Genomic DNA, 19,123 nt, shown 5'->3' with positions numbered 1-19,123 from the left:
TGCTGCAGAGAAGTTTGGCCAGCCAGGAAGCCATTGGCCCTCTCTGTGCCCACAACTGGGCAGGTTCAACAAACAGGAGCCTCTTCCCAGACCATCGGCCTCAGGACACTGCGTCACCCCACTAAACCTACCTGGAACCCCCCCAACCGACGTCACTCTGAATATGCTGTAACCAGCAATCTTGGAATCTGCCTTTAGGCTGGGCGGGCCCTCTGGTTAGCCACAGGCCCCCTCCACTCCCTACTGCTTTACACGATTGTTCACATTTATACCACCTGCGGTCCCAGGAGGGTGCTTGAATTTGTGACTTGGGGGTCTCCAGGCTAAAACCCCCAACTTATTGGCATTCAAATCCTTCAGAATCTAGCCTTGTTTGCCACCACTCTCTCCCTTCCTCAATTACAGGGAACTTCTCACCATGCCCCCTCAACTCCCAGCTCCGCCAGCCTCATCATTCTGCAAGTCTTGAAGGACAGGGTTTGTTTTGAAGGACAGTGCATGCTGCCCACTCCAGGTGCTGAGCGACATGGGAGGAGGTGAGGCAAGCAGTCAGACAGACTCTGTTTTGCTACTTACAGTATAGTTTAACTCATGGGCCTCTATTTCTCTGTATGTGACATAAAAAGGCTGCAGCAGGTCCCAGCCTTCATTTATCAGTAAATCTTTGTTTTTAGATGCAATATTTTTCAGAAATCCAGTAGTTAATACAGATAAACTTTTTTTTTTTTTCTTTTTTTGAATCCGCCACGGGTGTACATGTGTTCCCCATCCTTTAAAAAGATAAACTTTTTAAAACCCAACAACAAAGAGACAAAAAAAAAAAAAAAACCCACCAACCATTTAAAAATGGACAAATAATTCAAACTTATCTCCAAAGAAGACATCCAAATGGCTGATGGTCACATGAAAAGGTGGTCAACGTTGGGACTTGCCTGGTGGTCCAGTGGTTGGGAATCCGCCTGCCAGTGCCGGGGACATGGATTCAACCCCTGGTCCAGGAAGATCCCGTGTGCCTCAGAGCAGCTAAGCCCATGTGCCACAACTACTGAGCCCGCGCTCTAGAGCCCTCATGCCGCAACTAAGGGAGCCCCGGCGCTCAGGGGCCCGTGCTCCACAGCAAGAGAAGCCGCCCCAGTGAGAAGCCCGTGCACTGCAAGGAAGAGTAGCCCCTGCTTGCTGCAACTAGAGAAAGCCGTGTGACACAACAAAGATCCAGCCCAGCCAAAAATAAGTAAATAGATAATTAAAAAAAAAAGATGGTCAGCATCTTTAGTCATCAGGGGAATACACATCAAAACCACAATGAGATGCCATTCATATCTAGAAGCAAAAAATCTGAAAATGAGAACTGATGGGGAACAACACGAGAGAGCCCAGAGGGAGGGAGAAGCCAGATGACAATCAGGAGCTCAGTGTTGCTCTTTCCCTGGTGGCTTTCCTAGTGGGGGCGCCTGGTAATTTTCCTGGAGAAATGCCTGGGATGGGAGGGAGTGTGCCTAGAATAGCAGGAATGCCTGGGCTCAGTGGAATTTTTAGTGATCCAGAGATTTTCTTGCAGCCATGCAGGATCCAGAAGTTACTGTGACCTTCCGGGATATGGCCCAGAACCCAGAAAAGATGTCAAAATATCAGAGCAACCCAAAGGTTATGAATCTCATCGGTAAATTGTCAGCCAAATTTGGAGGTCAAGCATAAAGCCCTTCTTTTAATTTTATTTTATCTTTTGGGGCCTTTTTGTTTGTTTGTTTTCTCTAGGCATCATACCTTTCTGACAAATAAAGCCCCTGCTGAAGGAAAAGCAACTTAGATCACCTAATGGATGTCACAATAATATGAACCAGCATATCTCTGACCGTCTTATGAAGAAAGCTGGGGTACTTTGAAGATAATTCCTACTCCTCTGCCCCAAATGCAACTGAAACATTCTTACAGTGGTTTGCCATTAGGGTGTTCATCAGATAAGTTTTCCTACTAGAAATTAAAAACTTTAAACAATTTTTAAAACTTAAACATATCTAAAACAAAATTTTTAAAGAATAAATAATAAAAAAGAATATGAATGTGTGGAAAAAAGAAACTAGATAAAGTAGGAGATGCTCTGGGGGAACTGAGACAGCCCTGTGAGGCCTTGAGCTGGCCTGGTTCCAGAGGTTTCCTATAAGTTCTGTGGACAGCAGGTACCTCAGATGGTATAGAATCTGCCTGCAAGGCAGGAGACCCAGGTTCAATCCCTGGGTCAAGAAGATCCCTGGAGAAGGGAATGGCTACCCACTCCAGTATTCTTGCCTGGAGAATCGCATGGACAGAGGAGCCTGGCGGGCTACAGCCCATGGGGTCATAAAGAGTTGGACAGGACTGAGCAACTAACACGTTTACAGCCCAGAAAGCAGAGGGTGCCACCATGGGACACCCCCAGGACTCTTCCAGCTCTCAGGTCCTGGATCCATAGAGTCACACACACGTCCTGGCCTTGGGGGAAGTTATGGTTTAGGGGAAAGGTTTGCATGAAGCCTGCAGTGCGAGAAACGCTACAGGGGAATAGAGTTCCCGGGAGCGACTAGTGACACGTAAGTGTCCAGATCGTTCTGCGTTATTCCCAGGGAGACAGGACAGAGGGTCCTCCAGTGGAACAGTCTCTACAACACTGGACATGAAACGAACACGTCTTTGTGTCCTGTCCTATTTCCATCTGCTGAAATGCTACCTGGATGTGGGTTCTTTTTTTAATACATAACTTTTTGTTTACTTATATTTATTCTTTACTGGGTCTTTGTTGCTGCGCAGGCTTTTCTCTAGTTGTGGCGAGTGGGGGCTACTCTTCGTTACAGCGCAAGGGCTTCTCACTGGTGGCTTCTTTTGTTGCAGAGCACGGGCTCTAGGCACATGGGCTTCGGTAGCTGTGGTGCTTGGGCTCAGTAATTGTGATTCCAAGGCTCCAGAGCACAGGCCCAATAGTTGTGGTGCATGGGCTTAGTTGATCCACCGCATGTGGGCTCTTCCCAGACCAGACGTGGAACCTATGTTTCCTGTATTGGCAGGTGGATTTTTTTACCACGTGCCACCAGGGAAGCCCCTGGATGTGGGTTCTTAACACTGAAACTTCAGCTTTTGTCTGTGACTGCACCTCTAGAGAACAGTCTCAGTTTTTTCTTTTCCTTTTTAACCATGTCGTGTGGCTTGCAGGATCTTAGTTCCCTGACCAGGGATTGCATCTGGATCCTGGCAGTGAGAGTGAGACAGGAGATAGGCCCCAGGGTGAACAGCTGGAATTCATTTCCTGTGGACAGAAGCTCCATGACAGCAGGAGCGAGAGCGCAGGCTGGGCCCTGCCCCAGATAAGAGATAAAAGACCACACATTCCTCATTCTTGAAGTCAAGCAAACCTTCCTGACTACACATGCGCAGAAAAGCTCCTTGGAGGTCAAAAAGGGAGAAGGACGCTTCCCCACAGTAAGTGATGCCAACCCACCCCTGGGCCTCTTTGCTAGAATCCATCCTGGTTGAGAGATGCACACACGTGGGAGCACCCTGAGATATGCCCAATACAGACCAGGCAAAGCACGATGACTGGCCAAAGGAAACCTGGAAGAAATGCCCCATAAAAGCAATTCAAACTACCATAAGGGCGCGACTCTCTCTCTCTGAGCCTGCCAGTGTGGCTGTCCTCGTGTACTCTTTTTCCTCCTAATAAATACTTTACAGTTTCATTACTTTTTTCTGTCTTTGTGGGAATTTATTTCTGCAAAGCCGTATAGGCCAGGGCCTTGTCACTGGCCCACTGGTTCCTTGTGGGGGGTGTGTGTGTGTGTGTGTGTGTGTGTGTGTGTGTATGTGTCTGTGTGTGTGTTAGTCGCTCAATTGTGCCCAGCTCTTTGTGATACCATGGACTGTAGCCCGCTAGGGCCCTCTCCATGTAATTCTCCAGGGAAGAACATTGGAGTGGGTAGCCATTCCCTTCTCCAGGGGATCTTCCTGACCCAGGAATTGAACCCCGGTCTCCTGCATTGCAAGTGAATCTTTATCATCTGAGCCACCACGGAAGCCCTCCTGGTGGTCTAGGGACTAGGACTCAGTGCTCTCCCTCCTGTGGCCTGACTCCAATCTCTGGCTGGGAATTGAAACCCTGCTTCAAGCCGCTGCAGGCTGAGGCCACCCAAGATCAAAAGAGCCGAGTCCTAACCACTGGACTGCCAAGGGATTCCCACGACATCAGTCTTCACTAGTTCTCCTACACGACGAGTGTGCTGGGCACCTGAGCAGGTGGTGGAGGGAACCTTCGAACCCACGGGGGGAGACTCCTGAGAACACTCCGTGTGGCTGATGGCATGCCCGCACGTGGCTCCTGGAATGTCCCCCAGCTGTCTCCTGATCACTCCGTTCCAGCCCTTCTGTGGGGTTGGCCTCCGCTGGTCGAGGCGTGGTGACAGCATGCTTATTTTCCCCAAAGAATACATGTGTGTATATATAATAGGCTGCTCCGTCCTATGGATGAGCCTTACCATTTATGATGTTTGTTCCTCTGGATTATGTAAGAGGGTTGAAGCAGGCAGGACTCCAGTCTTTCAAAAAACATGCTACTTTAATAGTTGTTGCTTAGTCATTAAGTCATGTCTCTTTTGCGACCCCGTGGACTGTAGCCCACCAGGCTCCTCTGTCCATGGGATTTCCCAGGCCAGAATACTGGAGTGGATTACCTTTTTCCTTCTCCAAGGGATCTTCCTGACTCAGGGATTGAATAATAGTAGCAATGCATAATTAAACATATGGTCTCTAAGAAGTCATTTTTCTTATGTTAAAAATGGCCCTGGGACCCAAAAGGACTATAGCAGAAAACAATAAAAAATAAGCTAAAGAGTAGTTCTATCAAGACAAGATTTTGAGCTTCTTTCTTCGTCCACTAGAGGGTGGAATCATACACCAGATTGTGCTCTCTTTTGTAATTTGGTATAGAGTTTTTTTTTTATTTTGTGGGAGTTTCTTTGTTTCATTTATTTATTTACTCTATTTTGGGGGTTGGTGGGGTTTTTTTCTTTTTTCGGAATTTAGTCAAGATTTTATTTCATCAGAAAGTTATGCAGAAGACTTAACCTGAATGGGTGGGCTCTTTCTTAGAAATCTGCCGGGGTGTCCCAGCTGCACAGAGGCCCGGGAAGCATTTATCATGTCACGGGCCAGCTGAACACTTGGCGCTTGGGGATCAGAGCACATTGCAATGAAGCTTTCTGGCCAGAGTCACTCCCGGTGACAACAGGTGGTTCTACTCAGCATGAAAGATTTTCTTTGATGAGGAATCCAGTGCAACACATACCAGAATTTGAAGTCCCAGATAGGGTGTTAAGGGTTTAGAAGTATCTCTGGCCAGAACATTGCTCACATTTGACATTGAGAGGTACAAATCAAGACCAAAAGAAGTTTGTACAGAGCCAGTGTGGTTCAGATGGCTGATTAATGTCTGCCGGAAAAATGCTGTTGATCTGGAAAAAAAAAGTTACAACTCTGAAAGTGTAATTTTAAGTAGAGTACTACATGTTCTCTGGTGTATGAACCTGGTGACAGTTTTCTGATGGATTGAACAAATATGGAACACTCACTGCTGGCTGAGTGAGGCCAGGACAGAAAGCAAGACAGAGGTAACTCATCTTCGGGGAGCTGACATTCTAGTGCAGGGGAGACAGTGAAATCATTAGAGTCCTTGGGTCACATGATTGTGAAAGGGGTGTGGGGGATGGGGAGAAATCTGGGCTAGGAAGGAGTGGAGGGTGAGGTTTACAATTTCACTTATTGTTTTTTATTTATTCCCCACCCATGCCCGCACTGCTCTCAGCCTGTTGGATCTTAGTTCCCGGCCTGGGACTGAATGCATGCCCCCTGCAGTGGAAGGAAGGAGTCTTAACCACAGGACCACTAGGGAGGTCCCTGCAATTCTAATTAGGAAGGGCCTGAATCTTTGATCTTTAACAAAATCCGAAAAGAAGTGAGTGGGTCACGGGACACCCTGGAAGAACATCCCAGGCAGAGGGAACAGCCAGTGTGGAAGCAGCCAAAGCCACCAGTACAATGGACGGTGGGCAAGAAGCGTTTATGAGCAGGAATGCAGGGAGCTGGGGACCAGGTCTTGCGGGATCTTGCAGGAAATTGTGAGACTTTGGCTTTTACTCTGATGAGTATCAGTAGCTCACATGTTCTCTTTTCATCTTTTAGGGACCTTTCCTGCTCCCCTGCACCCAATAAAGTAGTTAATTTTAGACATATTTCTTGTTCTTCTACTAACAAATTTGCCTGTTAAGCTGATCCCAGATCAGGGAGAGTTATCTTTGCCTTGGCAGCTAGAGGAGTCTTTCGCTCTGGGCTCTGTTGAATTTGAACTTTGGTGTCCTGAGATGAGTGACATGGAAAAATGTTTAGATGTGATGAGTAAAGTTCCTGGGACAAATGACCTTCTTCACAAATGAACACCCTTTGCCCTTAACCTCGTAGATGAAGTCAGAGGCTACCTGAATGCCTGCCCATCTCATCAGCAAGGATCCTGGTCCCTGGTCACTTGTGCATGCTTCCACCAGAGCTCGAGTGCTTTGTGATTGTTTTCTTGCCTGTTTCCACCTCATAGGAACCGTGTACTTGTCTCTTGAACAAAGTGTAGAAGTGTGTCATTTAAATCATTCAATTAAAGTGGCTCAGATGGTAAAGAATTTACCTGCAATGCCGAAGACCTGGGTTTGATCCCTGGGTTGGAAGATTCCCCTTGGAGAAGGGAATGGCTGCCCACTCCAGTATTTTTGCCTGGAGAATTCAAAGGAAAAAGAAGCCTGGCAGGCTACAGTCCTTGAGGTCGCAAAGAGGCAGACACGACTGAGGCACTAACACTTCCACACACACTTTCACTTGACCATCCAGAAAACTAGAAAAAGCACATCCCTTTATGATAGTTACATGTGTACAGGCTGGCTGTGGTTGTTCTTGGATACACATAATGAATGCATTGAAAACAATTAGTCATTCTGATTTTTTTTCCGATTTTTTTTGCAGCTACAGCAGAAAAGGAGGTCTTTATTGCAAATTTAATTCAAGTGGAGCTGAGTAAGTCATTGGAAGCTCACGTGTCCCTTCTGCCCGTCAGCTGTGCAGTTGGGTGATGGTTACACAACGCTGCTTTAGGACGGCAGCCACCAGCAGTCAGACATTGAGATTACTGTATGGAGTTAAAATAGGACTCCTGTTTTCTTTCAACAACAAATTCCTTGTTAACAAAACCAAGATGTGGGGTCTTTTAAAATTTATCTTTTAATTAGAGGAAAATTGCCTTATAATGTTGTGTTGATTTCTTCCTTACAACACAAATCAGCCATAATTGCCAGTTGGCAAAAGTGGTAAAGAACATGCCTGCTGATGCAGGAGACGTGAGAGAGACAAGTTTGATCCCTAGGTTGGGAAGATCCCCTGGAGGAGGGCATGGCAACCCACTCCGGTATTCTTGCCTGGAGAATCGCATGGACAGGGGAGCCTGGCAGGCTAAAGTCCGTAGGGTCGCAAAAAGTTGAACACGGACACACTACTAAAGCGGCTTAGCACGCAGGCACCCATACGTGTATCACCTCCCTCTTGAGCCTCCCCGCCTCCCCTCCTCCCCCCCACCCAGGTGGTCACAGAGCGCCAGGCTGGGCTTCCTGTGTTGCATAGCAGCTTCTCACCAGCTGTCTATTTTACACATGGTGGTGCACGCGTATCGATGCCATTTTCTCCGTTTGTCTCACCTCTCCCCGCATTGTGTCCACAAGTCTGTTTTCTTTATCTGAGTCCATTCTTTCCCTGAAAATAGAATACCATTTGATACCATTTTTCTAGATTCCTTATATATGTGTTAATGTACAATGTTCTTCTCTTTCTGACTCGCTTCACTCTGCGTAACAGGCTATAGGTTCATCCAAGGATATGGGCTTTTCATAACCGACTTCCATCAGCAGCTACGTGAGCCACCTGCTTATGGGGCAGAATTCCTTTAGAATTCCACCTGTGCGGGCTGTCCCCTCTGAGTCAAATTTCCAACACTTGTGGCCACTTGCAAACTTTATTAGGCTGTCACTTTCTGTCATGACGAATTACTGTAATGAGCTATGGGCAACGCTTCCAAAAATCCCCTTCGCTATTGTGCTGTCTTTGTTCCCAATTACTTGAGAGTTGATTACCTCTTTGTAAGTTAATGGGGAGAAAGAAAAAGAAGATATTAAGAAGTCAAAATGAAATAAAGGCCTCACTTCCTCTGGTCATGTTAGATTTATATCAACCCTGCTGGGTGTTTTGTTTTAGTTTAGTTTTGTGTGTGTGTGTGCTCAATAAAGCACTAGTTTAAAAATTCATAGGATGGAAATGCTGACACTGAACAGCAGTTGCCTGCTTCCCACAGCCCTCTCCACTTGGCCTCAGTTCAGTTCAGTTCAGTCGCTCAGTCGTGTCCGACTCTTTGCGACCCTATGAATCGCAGCACTCCAGGCCTCCCTGTCCATCACCAACTCCCGGAATCTACCCAAACTCATGGGCATCGAGTCGGTGATGCCATCCAGCCATCTCATCCTCTGTCGTCCCCTTCTCCTGCTCCCAATCCCTCCCAGCATCAGGGTCTTTTCCAATGAGTCAACTCTTTGCATGAGGTGGCCAAAGTACTGGAGTTTCAGCCTCAGCATCAGTCCTTCCAATGAACACCCAGGGCTGATCTCCTTTAGGATGGACTGGTTGGATCTCCTTGCAGTCCAAGGGACTCTCAAGAGTCTTCTCCAACACCATAGTTCAAAAGCATCAGTTCTTCGGCACTCAGCCTTCTTCACAGTCCAACTCTCACATCCATACATGACTACTGGAAAAACCATAGCCTTGACTAGACGGACCTTTGTTGGCAAAGTAATGTCTCTGCTTTTGAATATGCTATCTAGGTTGGTCATAACTTTCCTTCCAAGGAGTAAGCGTCTTTTAATTTCATGGCTGCAATCACCATCTGCAGTGATTTTCCTTCCAAGTTCACTTATCTCCCTGTTCCTTTTTTTTTTTTTCCACCACATCTCATGGCTTGTGGCTTCTTGGTTCTCCCACCAGGGATGGAACTCACACCCTTTGCAGTGAAAGAGTGGAGTCCTAACCACTGTACTACCAGGGAATTCCCTCATCTGCCTGTTTCTTCCTATTTTTAAAAAAATATTTATTCAGTACCTGGCATATTGCAAAATTTATCTTATTATTTTTTAAATATGTATTTATTTACTTGGCAGCTCTGGGTCTTAGTTGCAGCACATGGATCTAGTTCCCTGACCAGGGTTTGAACCCAGACCCCCTGTATTGGGAGTGCCGAGTCCTAACCACTGGACCACTGGGGAAGTCCTTTCTCTCCCTATTTCTGCATAACAGGTATGCTGCTCTTTTTGACTCACCTTCTTCATCCTGGGCTGTTGCCTTTCTTCCTGGGGGATTCAGGCTGGGCTCTCACCATCTCCCCTCTGCTTCCCTCTGCCCTTCCTCCCAGCACAAGCATCTTGCTGCTAAGCTGGTAAGTCACTTCAGTCGTGTCCGACTCCGTGCAACCCCATAGATGGCAGCCCACCAGGCTCCCCCGTTCCTGGGATTCTCCAGGCAAGAACACTGGAGTGGGTTGCCATTTCCTTCTGCAGTGCATGAAAGTGAAAAGTGAAAAGTGAAAGTGAAGTCGCTCAGTCGTGTCTGACTCTTAGCCACCCCATGGACTGCAGCCTACCAGGCTCCTCCGTCCATGGGATTTTCCAGGCAAGAGTACTGGAGTGGGGTGCCATTGCCTTCTCCAACAAGCATCTTAGATCATCTCTTTTCACCATTCTGAGGTTACGCTATTGCGCATGTGCAAAACCACTCTTGGTTTTTAGTGTTCCCCTATAGTTGTCTCGCTATTTCTTTGAGGTTTCTTTGGACCTTTTGCTGATTCTTCCTACATTTACAGTAGCCTCTTAGCATAACTTGACACAAGCAGGTCAATCACATTAAGTAATCTATGCATTCTAATTTTTAAGTACTTATTAATTTTATTTATTGTTTGCCTGTGCCGGGTCTTAGTTGCAGCATGCAGGATCTTCAGTCGAGGAACATGAGATCTAGCTCCCTGATCAGGGATCTTCAAATCCGGGCCCCCTGCATTGGAAGCACAGAGTCTTAGCCACTGGACCACCGGGAAAGTCCCTAATTTTTTTTTTTAGACGAGTGAAAGAAGACTTAAAACAATTTAGTTGTAAGTATCTGTTAAAGTTTTATTACAATCTTGTAGGCAAGGGGAGAGACCCTGTAGGGCAAATCAGAAGTTGATTTTTTGGTTGCAACTAGAGATTATCATACTAAGTAAAGTAGGTCAGAAAGAGAAAGACAAATACCATATGATATCAATGTGGAGTCTAAAATATGACACTAATGAACATATCTATGAAACAAGAAACAGGGTTTCCCTGGTGGCCCAGTGCTTAAGAATCCACCTGCCAATGCAGGGGACACGGGTTCAATGCCTGGTCTGGGAAGATGCCATGGGTCTTCCGTGAGCTGCAGCCACTGGGAGCCCCCGCCCTAGAGCCCATGCTCTGCAACAGAGAAGCCACCTCAGTGAGAAGCGGGCGCTGCAACACAGAGCAGCCCCCATGAACCACAGCTAGAGCCGGCCTGCAGGCAGGGCAGCGAGGAAAACCCGCATCAATCACTAATTTTAAAAAAGAAACAGAATCACGGACATCGAGAACACACTGGTGGCTGCCAAGGGGAAGCAGGTTGAGGCGGGACGGAGTGGGAGGTTGAGGTTAGCAGATGCAAGCTTTTATATATAGAACGGGTGAATAAGATTCTACTGCATAGCACAGAGAACCGTATTCAATATCCTGCGATAAACCATACGGAAAACTAATATTTGAAAAAGAATGTACATTGAACTAAATCACTTTGCTGTGCAGCAGTGATTAATACAACTTACACTTGTAAATCAACTATACCCCAATTTTACTTTTTTCTATCTTTTTAGTTATTCAATTAATTTCTTTTTGGCTGCACTGGGTCTTCATTTCCTAAAGGAGATCAGCCCTGAGTGTTCATCGGAAGGACTGATGTTGAAGCTGAAACTCCAATATTTTGGCCACCTGATGCAAAGAGCTGACTCATTTGAAAAGACCCCGATGCTGGGAAAGATTAAAGGCAGGAGGAGAAGGGGACGACAGAGGATGAGATGGTTGGATGGCATCACCGACTCAATGGATATGAGTTTGGGTAAACTCCGGGAGTTGGTGATGGACAGGGAGGCCTGGCGTGCTGCAGGCCATGGGGTCTCAAAGAGTCGGATACGACTGAGCAACTGAACTGAACTGAACTGGGTCTTCACTGCTGCGCAAGGGCTTTCTCTAATTGTGGCGAGCGGGGGCTACTCTCTAATTCGGGGTGCAGGCTTCTCATCATGGTGGCTTCTCTTGCTGTGGAGCATGGGTTCTAGGGTGAGCAGGCTCGGTAGTTGTGGTGCATGGGCGTAGTTGCCCCACGGTGTGCAAAATCTTTCCAGACCAGGGATCTGGGAACCCGTGTCCCCTGCATTGGCAGAAGGATTCTTAACCACTGGACCATCAGGGAAGTCCTATGCTTCAATTTTTTTAAAAAAAGAAGCTCATTTTTAGGTAGGTATATTTTCTAAGAAAATATCATCATCAGGCTAAATACAATAAGAATCACTGGCTAAAGGTCCAGACAGTCAGGTGGGTGGGTAGATAACTGGCTTCCTAGATAACTAGCCTTATGAATTTCATCAGGAACGCTAATCTCTTCCCAGAAGGAGGGCATGAATTAGATTAGGCTAAAAGCCTCTGTCTCAAGTCTGCTTCAGACCAAAATTTTTTTAAAAATTGTCCCTCTTTTTGTCTTTTTGGCTGGGCATCATACTTGTTTTGGTTAAACACCTGACTTGATCAAGAAGTCCCATCTGGTTATGTTTTTGTTCTAGGAGCAAAATGAATGTGTCCTAGTTCAGTGCTGGCTAGCTGAGGACGGCATCACTGACTCAATGGACAGGAGTTTGAGCAAACTCCGGGAGATAGTGAACGACAGGGAAGCCTGGCATGCTGCAGTCCATGGGGTTGCAAAGAGTCCAACATGACTGAGCGACTGAACTTGACACCAGGCAGCCAAAAGGCCCAGTTCTATCAGGTTACAGGTGCAAAGAGGCCTCAGTGAGGTCGAGTGGACTTTGGAGCTGGGTGGCACTGCCTTCGGACCACAGAACCACCATAGTTCCATCCTGCGTGTGGCCTCTGCTCTTGCTGTTCCAGCCCCCGGTGGACCTTTCCCTCCACCTTCCTCCACCCGATGCTCCTTGTGATTCTGCTCTCAGCGCCGGTCCCACCAGTGTCCCCTCCCCGCTCCTCCAAAGGTGGGGACCCCGTGAGCTCTCCCTGAAGGCATCATTTCTGTGTGTTTTACTCTTAGAAGGGGTCTTCTCTCAGCCAGCCAGTCTGTCCCAGGGCGGTGGTGACTGTCTTGTTCGCCACTCTATTCCCAGTGCCTGGCACAGTGCCTGAGTGTGAAGCCCACATTTGTGAGTGACAGGTGGACACTAGCGGGATCCTGGGCAGTCGCCGGCCCTCACTGAATCCATACCCTCCTTGGAACACGAGAGGCTCGAGGAGGTGACATCTGCAAACACTTGGGACCTACTGCTGCTAAGTCGCTTCAGTCATGTCTGACTCTGTGCAACCCCATAGACGGCAGCCCACCAGACTCCCCTGTCCCTGGGATTCTCCAGACAAGAACACTGAAGTGGGTTGCCATTTCCTTCTCCAAAGCATGAAAGTGAAAATGAAAGTGAAATCGCTCAGTCGTATCCGACTCTTAGCGACCCCATGGACTGCAGCCCACCAGGCTCCTCCGTCCATGGGATTTTCCAGGCAAGAGTACTGGAGTGGGGTGCCATTGCCTTCTCCGTGGGACCTACTAGGCCTGTAATAAATTATGCTTACCATCCTCTTTTCATGATATAGTATCTACTTTTCTCTTTTTATTATATAATATCTTTTAATTAGAGAACATTCCAATTAAACCTCAAAAGGACTAAATGAGGGGACTTCCCTGGTGGTTTAGTAGTTAAGAATCTGCCTTCCAATTCAGGGAACATGAGTGCTATCCCTGGTCTGGAAGCTAAGATCTCACAGGCTGCAGGGCCACTAAGCCCACACGCCACAATTAGAGACAAGCCTGCTGGCTGCAACGAAAGGGCCCATGTGCTGCAACAGAAACCTGACCTGGCTAGATGAATAAATAATTTTTTTTTTCAAAAGGACTAAATGAGGGTTATTTTTTTTTAAACAATGGATTTCACTTCTAAAAAAATTATTCATTTGCACCAGGTCTTAATTGCAGCATGTGGGCTCTCAGTTGTGGTCTGTGGGATCCAGTTCCCCGACCAGGGATCAAACCCACGTCCCCTGCACCAGGAACATGAAGTCTTAACCACTGGACCACCTGGGAAGCCCCCGAGGGTAAGTTTTGACAAAGATTCTTCATTTGACCAAATTTTCCTCAGGCCCCGGACCATCCCCTAGGCCGGTGTCTGCACCTCCCTGTAAAATCTAGTTTTAACAAAAGTCTTGCTGAGTTACTTTAACCAGAACCACCACAGCCCCACATCTTGATACGTTATGAGATTCTTTTTTTTTTTTTTTTTGGTTATGAGATTCTTGACCCTTCACCAACCCCCAGGTGAGGTCTGACCCCACCCCTAATTGGCCTGCCTTCAGTAAGAAACCTGTTTGGTCAGTTCAGCCAGAACCCCCCTGTTCCTGACATAGTTTTTGCTCTTAGTAATTTTCCATACACTCCCACTTGCCCACACTGTATTTCTAATTGAGCCTAATTGAGACTATAGCCTAGTTCCCACTGTAAAATCCCCTCGCCATGGTCTCATACCCACCGTGATAGTCTGGAATCAGTTCTCTTAACCGTGCCTAACAAGGGTTATTGAGTAATTGTTTTTAACAGGTAACAGTAAAGACATGAACCCCAGTGTCAGAGATGAAAAATGTTTCTTCTACCCTCTTAGGTTTATTGCTCAGGGTCCTGCAAATTAAAGACAATTTATTGAGAGAAAAGACAGATTTTTAAAATTCACCCAGGTATGCAGGAGTTCATGAAAAATGTGACTCAAGGAGGTAGTTAGAATTGGGGGCTTGTAAACCAGAGGATGGGATGGTTGGATTACCAATTCAAAGGACATGAGTTTGAGCAAACTCCAGGAGATAGCAAAGGACAGGAAAGCCTGGCGTGCTGCAGTCCAGGGGGTCATAAAGAGACGGACACAGCTTAGAGACTGAACAGCAACACAAACCATCTTAAAAGGGAAGGGGCAGGGGAGGGGAAGGACAATTATGGGAAAACAAAGGGCTTTTTCAGAAAGATAAATGGGCCTTTAGGAGAACAGACCAGAGCTATGGTAGTTTTGGGGCTTTCCGAGTAATACTAGTGGTAAAGAACCCACCTGCCAAAGCAGGAGACATGTGGGTTTGAGATGTGGGTTTGATCCCTGGGTCAGAAAGATCCCCTGGAGAAGGGAAAGGCAACCCACTCCAGTATTCTTGCCTGGAGAATCCCATGGACAGAGAGGAGCCTGGAGGGCTACAGTCCACGGGGTTGCAGAGTCGGTTGAGACTGAAGAAACTTAACTTTCGGGAAATTCTCATTTGGGTGTGGACATCTCTTCTCCAGAAAGAGGAGTCAGTCTTCCCAAGTTGTGATTGGAACCTGGGGAGGGGATTTGTGACTATCAAATTCTTTGGGGGAAGTTCTGCTTAGGCATATAAGGGAGACTTCAGAAAATAAAACAATGACAAAACTCTTACTCTGGATCCCCTCACCAACCTTTTTCTTCTCTAATTTTGGTACAAATCAAGGAAATCACCCTCTACTTCCCTCTTCCCAAGTAAGAGGAAACTGAAATGACTCAGATCCGCTCTAGAGGCAGGTGGGGTCAGTCTCGGGGCCCTTGTTCTGAGTGTCCCCACGCTATGCCCTCACCTCCCAGCAGCTGACTCACCTGTGAGTCCTTGCTTGGTAACAGTTCCACTCTGCGAAAGGTCAGCGGCTCGTGAGTCACCTACAGGGTTCATTTGTTCCCCTAGGCGTGCATTTACTATCAGGGGATTGCTTACCAAGTAGGGGGAAACAGCTGCTCTGTGTGGGGGTTTAATGACTTCAGATTCTGGAGCAGAAATAAAGAATCTTATTTATTCAACCAACTGCACTGTAGACCCACAGGGGAAGGTACCAAAAGCCACAAACCTAAGACAGCTTCCACCTAAGGACCACTTGGGGCTTCCCCACGGGCTCAGCGGTAAAGAATCCGCCTGCAATGCAAGGAGACTCAGGAGACAGGGGTTCGATCCCTGGGTCGGGAAGATACCCTGGAGAAGGAAATGGCAGCCCACTCCAGTATTCCTGCCTGGGAAATCCCATGGACAGAGGAGCCTGGCGGGCTACAGTCCATGGGGTCGCAAAGAGTCAGACACGACTTAGTGGCTAAACAACAACAAATGACCATTTAGCCCACACCTGGTGCTGGGCTCGCTGTGGCACCTGCATTTCATTTTCTCCTCGGAACAGGTCTCTGAGACTGGATGGTTCTTTGCTCTGCTCTGTAGAGACAGGGCCTTGGGACACAGGGAAAGCCTCGCAGTTGGTGAACTTGGAGCTTGAATGTGGGCCATGTGCAACTCTCACAACCATGTGAAGAGAGTCTCGTTTGTTTGGTTTTAAGCCAATCAAATGTAAAGATAATAAAAGTATTTTATTTTAAATCTATTAATTTACTTATTTATTTGGCCACATGGCATGTGGGATCTTAGTTCCTCGACCAGGGATGGAACCTGTGCTCCCTTCAGTGGATGTGTGGAGTCTTAAATGCAGGATTACCAGGAAAATCCCTGCAAGTCTACGTTCTGTCTCCCTTCTGTACCATTTGCTTTTCGTGCCTGGCATCGGAAGCCTATACTGTTCCATATATTCTAATAAGAACCGAAATAATCCACAAGTGCTTAGTACGTACTCATTTCCAAGCATCAGAGTCCCCAATTGCACTCCAGTTGAGCAGGCTTTTATCCACTACATTAGCTAAGTGCAGAAAATGCCAATATCTTAATATGCACATTTTTGGAAAGTGGCGTCATAATTTGTCAGCCTGCAAACATTTTCCTTGGAATACTCTGGGCTCTCCTGTGTTTCTCGATTCCGTGGTGTCTGTGCAAACAGTATAAAAGCTGGAAGCAACTTCAGGCCAACTACTTCGGTTTTAGCTTTTGCCATGTTACCCAGAATCAAGGTGTGGACTTGTTTACTCAGTTTTTGCTGAGGAACGTTCTTTATCTTCCAAGGAATACAGGGAAGTGTTCCTGTCTAGAACATGAGGTTCTGAACAGTGGCTTGTCAGCTGGAGGAATTAGACAGTTGACTGAACTCCGAGAGGAAATACCTTCTTGGTTGCTGGGTTGCAGGGAGAGGAAGTGGCCGTATTGGGGAACTGAAAAAAAAAACAATTGTTTCAGGGACGTCCCTGGCGTCCAGTGCTTTCACTGCAGGGGACACAAGTCCAAACCCTGGTCAGGGAACTAGGATCCTGCATGTCTCATGGAGTAGCAAGAGGAAAAGAAAAGAAAACAATTGTTTCAGCAGGGACAGTCTTCAGTGTCCTCCAGAAAGCCTGGGTCTTGCCAGGATCTGTTAGAGAAGTGGGTCCAGTGATCACAATTTGTGAAGATCCAGCTAGAACGCAGTGTGTGTGTGAATTTTCATCCTTGGTCCACCTACTTCCTTGAGTAAAAGAAACCTGATGCATCTTTGATAATTAATTCTTAAAATTATCCCCAAACTGGAAGCAACTGTTGACAGAAGGGGCAAATGGACTAAACTAATTATGGTCCAACTGTACGGCAGAAAGTTACTTATGATATTTTGATGAGCGAGGAAGAAAACAGGTTTTAGCATACTGCATGGTGCCATTTACAGCTCTAGAGTGGGTAGCCTATCCCTTGTCCAGTAGATCTTCCTGACCCAGGAATCGAACTGAGGTCTCCTGCACGGCAGGCGGATTCTGTACCAACTGAGCTATCAGGGAAGCCCCCATTTACAGCCACAGAGCCCTAAATCAGGCAAAAGTATTAATAATTCTATGGTGATAGAGGTCAGGAAAGTGGTTTTGGGGGGAGGGGGTACATGCACGGGGCCCCTGGAATAGGAAGTGGCACCTCACTCCAGTGTTCTTGTCTAGGAAATGCCATGGACAGAGGAGCCTGGTGGGCTACAGTCTATGGAGTCAAAAACAGTTGGACACAACTGAGCAACTGAGCATGCACACGAGCAAACGCCCTGGCCAGAGGAAAGGGAGTTTGGGGAACGCAAAGTCACAGGGCTATTGAGTGTCTACACATGTGAAAACAGACCTAAAATTTGTGCTTTTCACTGTGTGTAAGTTTGTCGTTCACTTAGTCAGTAAGTTGTGTCCGACTCTTCTGTGACCCCATGGACTGTAGCCCGCCAGGCTGTTCCGCCCATGGGATTTCCCAGGCAAAAAAAACTGGAAAGGGTTGCCATTTCCTTCTCCAGGAGGTCTTTCCGACCCAGAGATCAAACCTGTGTCTGCTGCTTGGCAGGTGGATGCTTTATCACTAAGCCACCTGGGACACCCATGTGTAAGTCTGACCACAATAGAAAAGCAAACATAATGTACATACTGTGTGGTTTCATTTAGAAAGTTCATGAACAGGAAAACCGGGCCATGTGCAGAAGTCCAGAAGTGCCGCGTTTGCGGAGGGAACAGGGCAAGGGGGCTTCTGGGGGGCTGTCGTGTTAGAGTTCTTGACTGGAGCTGTGGTCACACAGGTGTCTTCTCTTTGTGATCGTCAGCTGCGTATCTGATTCTCCGTTTGGATGCTGTGGTTCAATAAAAGATTATCTGAAAATATTCATTCAAAATATTATGTACAATAGGGTCTGTATTGTGAGGGGGTTGAAAATACATACGCGAAGAAAAACTTAAGAGGAGGGGCGCTGTGTTCATTTCCTGTGGCTGCTATGACAAGTTACCACAAACTTAAAGCTGCCTGAAGTAACACGAATGTATTGTTTGCAGTCCTGGAGGTCAGAAGAGTGACTGGGGTATCCCGGAGCTGAAATCGAGCTGAAGGCAGACCCCTTGTGATTACACTGGGTCATCTGGATAATCCAGGCTAATCTCCTTTTTTTAAGGTCATCTGATTCGCACTCTTAATTTCATCTGCAACTTTTATTCCCCTTTGCCATATGACCTAACAAATTCACGGGTTCTGGTTTTAGAGGTAGATGTCTTTGGGGGCCCTCCTTCTGCCATCCACAGGCATACAATACAAAGTTAAGAATGTTAGTTTCCTTACCTATTATCTTCATAAGTTTTCCTGGGAATACAGATACTGATTCTGAGATGGGAAGAATTAAATCTCAGTTGTCTGTATGGATGGTGTCTTTCCCAGGTGTGGTCAGTCTACCTGCCAGGACAGTCTTGGCTGGTAATAGTGTACCTGAGCCTTCAACGTTTGAAAGGATGAGTCAAAAAGCACAAGAGGGTGTGTGTGTGTGTGTGTGTGTGTGTGTGTAACTGGATCACCTTGCTGTACACCTGAAACATTGTAAATCAACTATAAAGCTAAAGTGTTAGTTGCTCAATCGTGTGTCTGACTTTTTGCGACCCCATGGACTGTAACCCTGTCAAGCTCCTGTGTCCATGGAGATCTCCGGGCAAGAATACTAGAGTGGGTTGCCATTCCCTTCTTCATGGGAACTTCCCAGCCCAGGGATCAAACCCTAGTCTCCTGTATTGCAGGCAGACTCTTTACCATCTGAGCCACCAGGGATGCCCACTTCAATTTAAAAACAGAAGAAAAAATTATAAAATTAGAAGGAAAAAGCAAAAAGCAGTTAAGCCTTGGGCAGATCACCGCCCTTGCTTCCAGGCGTGCTGAGCAATCTTCATATCCAGAAAAACAGCTTTTCTGCTTAAAGTTTTGATTGAACTTTAAGGTTGAAAATTTGAAGCAAAAGGATGCTTTATTATAGAATTTTGAAAATATGTGAAACA

General features: G+C 46.7%; 1 long non-coding RNA gene across 1 annotated transcript in view; it reads right to left on the bottom strand.

Annotated features, from left to right (window-relative positions):
• Positions 1-19,123, bottom strand: part of LOC133232821 (uncharacterized) — a 307,249-nt gene that overhangs the window by 10,019 nt on the left and 278,107 nt on the right. The window lies entirely within an intron of this gene.

The sequence above is a fragment of the Bos javanicus genome, chromosome 19 (assembly GCF_032452875.1).
Source record: "Bos javanicus breed banteng chromosome 19, ARS-OSU_banteng_1.0, whole genome shotgun sequence".
Lineage (NCBI taxonomy): Eukaryota > Metazoa > Chordata > Mammalia > Artiodactyla > Bovidae > Bos > Bos javanicus.
This window is presented reverse-complemented; position numbering and strand designations above follow the sequence as displayed.